At 41.8% G+C, this 7,481-nt stretch overlaps 1 long non-coding RNA gene across 2 annotated transcripts in view; it reads left to right on the top strand.

Moving 5' to 3' along the window:
- The window catches only part of LOC114487313 (uncharacterized), a 30,369-nt gene extending 25,715 nt beyond the window's left edge, over window positions 1-4,654 (top strand). The window contains exon 3 of one of the 2 annotated variants that reach the window (XR_008618904.1): window positions 4,549-4,654. This is a non-coding gene — a long non-coding RNA (uncharacterized lncRNA). The remainder of the gene's footprint in view (window positions 1-4,548) is intronic. The other variant, XR_003682296.1, reaches the window with a different exon arrangement.
- The last annotated feature ends 2,827 nt before the right edge of the window (window positions 4,655-7,481 follow it).

The raw sequence follows: 7,481 nt of genomic DNA, 5'->3' as shown, positions 1-7,481 counted from the left end.
TATGATCCAGCAATCCCACTCCTGGGCATATAACCAGAAAAGATGAAAGCTCTAATTCAAAAAGATACATGCATCCCAAAGTTCAGAGCGGCATTAGTAACAATAGCCAATACATGGAAGCAAACTAAGTGTCCATCAACATATGAATGGATAAAGAAGATGTGATATATATATATATATATATATATATAAAATGGACTATTACTCAGCCATTAAAAAAGAAAGAAATAATGCCATTTGCAGCAATATGTATGGACCCACAGATTATCATACTAAGGGAAGTAAGACAGAGAAGGACAAAATATTATATGATATCACTTATATGTGGAATCTAAAACATAGTACAGGGACTTCCCTGATGGCGCAGTGGTTGAGAGTCCGCCTGCCAATGCAGGGGACACAGATTCGTGCCCTGGTCTGGGAAGGTCCCACATGACGCAGAGCAACTAGGCCTGTGCGCCACAACTACTGAGCCTGGGCTCTAGAGCCCGCAGGCCACAACTACTGAAGCCTGCGTGCCTAGAGCCCATGCTTTGCAACAAGAGAAGCCACCGCATTGAGAAGACCACGCACCGCAACAAAGAGTAGCCCCCGCTCGCCACAACTAGAGAAAAGCCTGCACACAGCAACAAAGACCCAATGCAGCCAAATATAAATAAATAAATAAAACATAGTACAAGTGAACTTATTTACAAAACAGAAATAGACTCACAAACACAGAATACAAACTTATGGTTACCAAAGGGAAAGGGAGGGAGGGGTAAATTGAGAGTATGGGATTAACAGATGCACACTACCATATATAAAATAGATAAACAACAAGGATTTACTGTATAGCACAGGGAAGTATATTTAATATCTTGTAATAATGGAAAAGAATTTAAAAAAAGAATATAGATATATACATACATATGTATTACTGACTCAGTTTGCTGTACACTAACATAATATTGTAAATCAACTATATTTCAATAAAAGCAAAATAAGGTTCTTCATAAAGTTATCCAGCTACCTCACTCTTTCTAAATCTTCATATTAAGTACCAGTCAATTTCTCTATTTAGTTAATAATTTGAAAGTTTTAAATTGATTTCATATGTAAAATTTCTAGCTTCACAGTGATCACTAATAAGTGTAGCAATTTACTCTGGCAATAATAAATATACATTTATATATATTTTACCCAAAAGGGGGAATTTCCACTTATAAACACGTAAGGAAAATTTATTCAAAATTGCATCTAGAAAGCTCACTCATTTTGGAAAACAAATATTCTAATACTAACAATGAAACCAAACCAATGCCTTGTTCAATTGTTGCTGTTACACTGATTAGATAGTCTGGTGATCTGTGCTTTCACAGGATCATTGATTACACAGAGGCTCAGGGATGAAAGAAATGACATTCAAAGGAGCACTTGGTCAAAGCCAAAGTTAGTTCAGATTCTGGTTGAATTCTGACGTTGAACACACTCTTCAATGTGTGTCTAATATTTATTTGTTTATTATATAACATGTCCTATGGCACTAATATAAATATTATGTACATTATAAAACATACACAAAAGTAAAAAAATTAAAACATAAGCTAGAAGTTCTAACACTTTCTTCCTGTATTCCAGTGAATGTTCTTGTGTACACCCTGGGGTGTGTGTACCTCCCACTTGGGGACCTCTGATCTAAGAGATAAAGTTTAAGCTCTTCAACCTGATCTAACAGAACCCTTCAAGATCTGGTCACCGTTACATAGAGAACAGACTTGTGCTTGTCAAGGGGGAGGGGGTTGGGGGAGGGGTGGATTGGGAGTTTGGGGTTAGCAGATGTAGCCTATTATATATAAGATAGATAAACAGCAAAGTCGTAGTGTATAGCACAGAGAACTATATTCAATATCCTATGATATACCATAATGGAAAAGAATATTTTAAAAAAAGAATATATATGTATAACTGAATCACTTTGCTGTACAGCAGAAATTAATACAACAATGTAAACAAACTATACTTCAGTTTAAAAAAAAAAGATCTGGTCACTGTTTTATCAGTCACCTCTCCTTGTCTTGAACATTACACTCCAAAAACACTGAGGTGCTTGTAGTCTCCTACGCATCTTGCTGTTTTTGCTTCCATGCCTTTGCTTGGGCTGGACCCTGTGCCTACCTTCAGGTTTTCTTTGTTTGCTTGTTTAACTCCATTCATCCTTTTGTCTCAGCTCAGACACCACACTCTCCAGGAGGTTCCCTGGCACTCCTTTGTCCCTCCTTTGATGATGTGTTAGGTGTCCCTCCTCTTGGCTCCCAAATTCCTAGTGGGTAGTTCTATTCTTACACTTATTAATTGTATTTTAATTGTCAGGGGGGACCCTAAACTGATTTAGCTTATGTTTCTGCAACCCTGGAGGATTGGGGACTGAAATAGAAATTAAGTTGGGTTATAGAAAAGTAGAAAAAGTTGTATTTTCTGTACACTTGAGAGTTTTCAGGCTGAGGTCCGAATCTATCCTTACCTATCTACTTATCTATCAATACCATCCTTGCTGACCCTGGCCCTTGGTCCAATCATACTCTACCCAGGGGTTAGATTCAAAGATGAGGAAGGTGAAGATAGGTATATATGTGCAACATACACAGATATATTCAGATATAGTGTTAGGAAATAGATGTAACTGTCAAAGGAGGGTGTCTGAAGAGAGTTTAATAAGAGGATGTCTAGGAAAAACTCACTGTGTTTTCCCTTACTCTCACACATATTTCTGACCCCAGGTTGTGGGTTCTTCCTGCAATGACTGATTCTCTGACACCAGCTGGGTGTCCTGCTATCAATTCAATCCTTACACTAACTAGAGTTTAGTGCAGACTCCACAGGTAAAGGGCTCAGTCCCACAAGAGTGCCCCTCACTTCAGAGGCCAGTCCCAAGTAGTAGGTCCCAGGTTACCCACAACTTCTGTCTGACTTGGCTACAGATTGGAGGTTCCCATAACCCTCTCCTTGGGTTCAATAATTTGCTAGAGTGGCTCTTAGAACCTAGGAAAAATTTACTTTCTATTGCTGATTTGTCACAAAGAATATTTTAATGGGTACAAATGAACAGCCATATGAGGAGATACATAGGGCAAGATCTGGAAGGATCTTGTGTAAGAGTTTCTGACCCTGTGGAGTTGGGGTGTGCCACCCTCCTGGCGCATGGATGTGTTCACCAACCCAGAGGCTCTCTGAATCCTGTACTCTGGGGATTTTTATGGAGGCTTCATCCCTTGGCTATGATTGATTATTAACTCCACTTCCAGCCCCCCTCCCCTCTCCAGAGAATTGGGGAAAGCGAGTGGCTGAAATTTCCTAGCTTCTAATCATGGCTTGGTCTTTCTGGTGACCAGCCTCCATGCAGGAGCCCACCCAGACTTGTCTCATTAGAACAAAAGATATTCCTATCACCCAGAAAATTATCAATACAAATGTCTTAGGAGCTCCGGGTCAGGAATAGGGATCAAAGACTGACTGTTAGAGCAAAAGATTTTCCTAGCACCCTTATTTACAAGGATTTTAGGAGCTCTGTGTCAGGAACCAGGGGCAGAGACCAATATATATTTCTTATTATTTCACAGGGACTACTTACCAAGGTGTCGGCTCTGTGTAGGTACCAGGCGTGTGTAATAGCAAGCTTTGTTTCCACTCCTAGACCTGCAGGGGCCGTGGGAGGGAGCAGGGTAGTCGCAGGAACCCAGAGACAGAGCTGTATGGACACGGTCACCTGAGAGGAGCAGAGACACCCCAACCTTGCTCTCCTGCCCCTCCATCTCTGCTGTTGTCCCCCACCCCTACCCCCAACCTTTGGCTGAACTCAACTGGAAGCCAGAGGGCAACACAACCTGGTGATGCAGTCCTGGGCACAGAGCATGGTGAGGAAGGTGGAGAGAGGACCAGGAGGGCAAACAGAAGAAATCCTCACAGCAGATAACCCAAAGTACCCTTGAAAATCCTTTAAATCCACCCTCAGCCCCTCCTCCACTTAGTGTTAAGGTTTCACATGAGAAACTTTAAATAAGTGACTTATCTAAAGTGATGGCAAATGCTAAAATCTTTCCTTTATTCCCTTACCTCTGACAGGACTGCTCTCTCTCAGCCATTCAACCATGGCTGTTTTGCCTAAGTGGTGGGGAATTCTATAATGTAGATTAGCAAAACATCAGACATCACCAACTCAAATGCCTTAGGGGGCCAGGCAGGTGAAGAAAATCAGGCCAAATAAAACATCAATGGATGCAGTTGCAGGCAGCCAGTGAGTGATCTCGGGCTCCCTTTTTTAATGCTATCTCCTTTCATCAGCCTTCAGTTAATGGTGATGAGCAACTACAGTGTTGATTAATCACTTCTGGATACAGAATGAGATTCATAGAAAGCAGTTTCTCCGGTGCCCTTCCAAAAGACCGACTCCCCAGTAACTGTGGGGAGAAGGCTAGGAGCACTTCTCTTCAGGAGGCCTACCAGATGCAAGCACTGTTCTAAATGCTTCACCTGAATTATCTCCTTTCATCCCTTCCACATCCCTACCAGATAAGAATTATTATGATCACGACTTTACAGGTGAGGAAACCGAGGCACAGAAATTTTAAGGAAGGACCAGGTGACCTGCTACATCTCTTCAGCAGTGCATTCTGTGCAGGACTGCCTAGCTGGTAAGAACCAAGGGGATTATATATTAATTTTTGAATCTTATTTGAATCTAACTTGGTTTAAAAAATGATTTGAGGTGTCTAGAATATTTCACCTTACAAATACATTACGAATCACATCATTAAGGAAATAGTAAACCTAGAAAATAATAAAGTTTACTTTTAGAGGGGCCAGATATTTGTGTGGTCACAATCCTGGCTGCAATAACCTCCTGGGGTGGGAAGTCATAGTAGCCTCTCTTCACTTGTTTGGACACCTGCGTGGGCCTCTTGGGACCTGTGGGTTTCCTGGTGTTACATGTACACTTTGCATTCCAGACATATTCCTTTGGAACAGACAAACGGCGGGGAGAGGTGGGCTTTGTGGAAGGTTCTTCCTCCTTGGCCACTTTAACCCACCACCTGCAGCTCCTCTGTATTGGACAACTTATGAGTGTTTGATCTCAACAATAAGTGTTTAATCACTTCCAAGATACATCAACATAAGACAAACCATTATTTGCAAACATCTAGCACTACGCTGAATATGAGAGGTGGGAAGGGACATCTTGCTTTTTTCCTGATCTTACGGGGAAAGCACTCATTCTTTTACCATGAACAATAATGTTAGTTCTGGGTTTTTTGCAGATGCTCTTAAAAAGTTGAGGCATTTCCCCTCTATTCCTATTTTTATCATAAATGGGTACTGAATTTTGTCAAATGGATTTTTTCTGCATCAATTAATCTGATCATGTAATTTTTATTCTTTAGCTTGTTGATAGGTGGTTTACGTTGATTGTTTTTTTTTTTTTTTTTTTTTTTAGTGGTACGCGGGCCTCTCACTGTTGTGGCCTCTCCCGTTGCGGAGCACAGGCTCCGGAGGCGCAGGCTCAGCGGCCATGGCTCACGGGCCCAGCCGCTCCGCGGCATGTGGGATCTTCCCGGACCGGGGCACGAACCCGTGTCCTCTGCATCGGCAGGCGGATTCTCAACCACTGCGCCACCAGGGAACTCCACGTTGATTGTTTTTAAAATGTTGAACAAGTCTTGAATACCTGGAATAAATTCCACTTGGTCATAGTATTTAATTCTTTTTTGTATATTGTTGGGTCGGATTTGTTAGTATTTTGTTGAGGATTTTTGCATCTAAGGTCATGAGAGACATTGGTCTGTAGTTTTCTTTTTTGCACTTTCTTTGTCTGGTTTTGGTATCAGGGTAACACTAGGTCCATAAAATGAATTAGGAAATGTCCTCTTCTATTTTCTGGAAGAGATTCTGTAGAGTTGGTGTTAACTCTTATGTAATTGTTTGGGAGAATTCTCCAGTGAAGCCATCTAGGCCTGGAGATTTCTTTTTTGGGAGTTATAAAATTTTGAATTCAATCTCCCTAATAGTTATAGGGCCATTCAGATGAACTAGTTGATATTGGTAAGTTATTGCAGTTTGTGTTCCTCAAGGAATTAGTTCTTCATTTAAGTTGTCACATTTAGGTGGTCAGAGTTTTTTGTTTTGTTTGTTTTTAGTATTCCCTCATCCTTTTGATGTCTTCAGGGTCTGTAGTGATATCACTTGTTTCATTCTTTTATTTTTTTTAATTAACAGCTTTATTGAGGAGTAATTGATATACAAAAAAACTGCACAACTTTAATGTATGTAATTTGGTAAGTTTGGACCTACGCATACACCCATGAAACCATCATCACGATCAAGGTAATAAACATAGCCATCACCTCCAAAAGTTTCCTTGTGCTCCCTGTCTTTTTTGTGGTAAGAACACAATATGAGATCTACCCTTTTGTTTGTTTGTTTTTTTGTGGTACGCGGGCCTCTCACTGTTGTGGCCTCTCCCGTTGCGGAGCACAGGCTCCGGACACGCAGGCTCAGCGGCCACGGCTCACGGGCCCAGCCGCTCCGCGGCATGTGGGATCTTCCCGAACCGGGGCACGAACCTGTGTCCCCTGCATCGGCAGGCGGACTATCAACCACTGCGCCACCAGGGAACCCCAGAACGAGGACTTTCTAAATGAGTTGGTGCTTAGCTGTAGTGTAGTCTGTCCCACGGGGTAGTGAATTCCCCATTATAACTTTTTTGGTTTGTTTTAAAAGAAGTTGGATGGATGGACATCTTTCAGGGAAGCTGAAAGGAGGGTTGGGCTGCAGGACTTCCAAAATTCTATGGGAAAAAAAAAAAACCCTTAGAACTTGAGTGTAGTATTTGGCTATGTCTCCCTCTAGTGGCCATCGTGCAGAATTAACAAAAATGAATTCTAAAATCTCAAACTAAAAGGTTAGCGCTCGTGGCTTTCAGAATACCCTAAATTCCATTTTATGTCAATTCTGCATGAAATCCAGATAGTCATCTGTGCACTTATTGTTTGAATCACAATCGTTATTTTTCTAAATCAAGAAGATGTCATAGGCTATTAGACTTCTGTGCCAGGCACATAAGATCTAGGGATGGAGCATAAGACAAATTAGATCCCCTGCCTTCATGGGGCTTACATTCTAGTGTAGGTAAACAGACCATCAGTAACCAGTAAATAAGAAAGTTGCAGCCTCTGATTAGTGCTGTGCAGGAAGTCAACAGAGTGATACGAATGGGACTGAGGAGGATGACTTACTTTGGATAGAGTGGTCAGGTAAGACCTCATCATTAAGATGAGAAGAGCGGGAGAAGCATGTTCTGGGCAGATAAAAAAAAAAATAAGCGCAGGGCTTCCCTGGTGGCGCAATGGTTGAGAGTCCGCCTGCCGATGCAGGGGACACGTGTTCGTGCCCCGGTCTGGGAAGATCCCACATGCCGCGGAGCGGCTGGGCCCATGAGCCATGGCCGC

Source organism: Physeter macrocephalus, chromosome 12, assembly GCF_002837175.3.
Source record: "Physeter macrocephalus isolate SW-GA chromosome 12, ASM283717v5, whole genome shotgun sequence".
In the NCBI taxonomy this organism is placed as follows: Eukaryota; Metazoa; Chordata; class Mammalia; order Artiodactyla; family Physeteridae; genus Physeter; species Physeter macrocephalus.
This window is presented reverse-complemented; position numbering and strand designations above follow the sequence as displayed.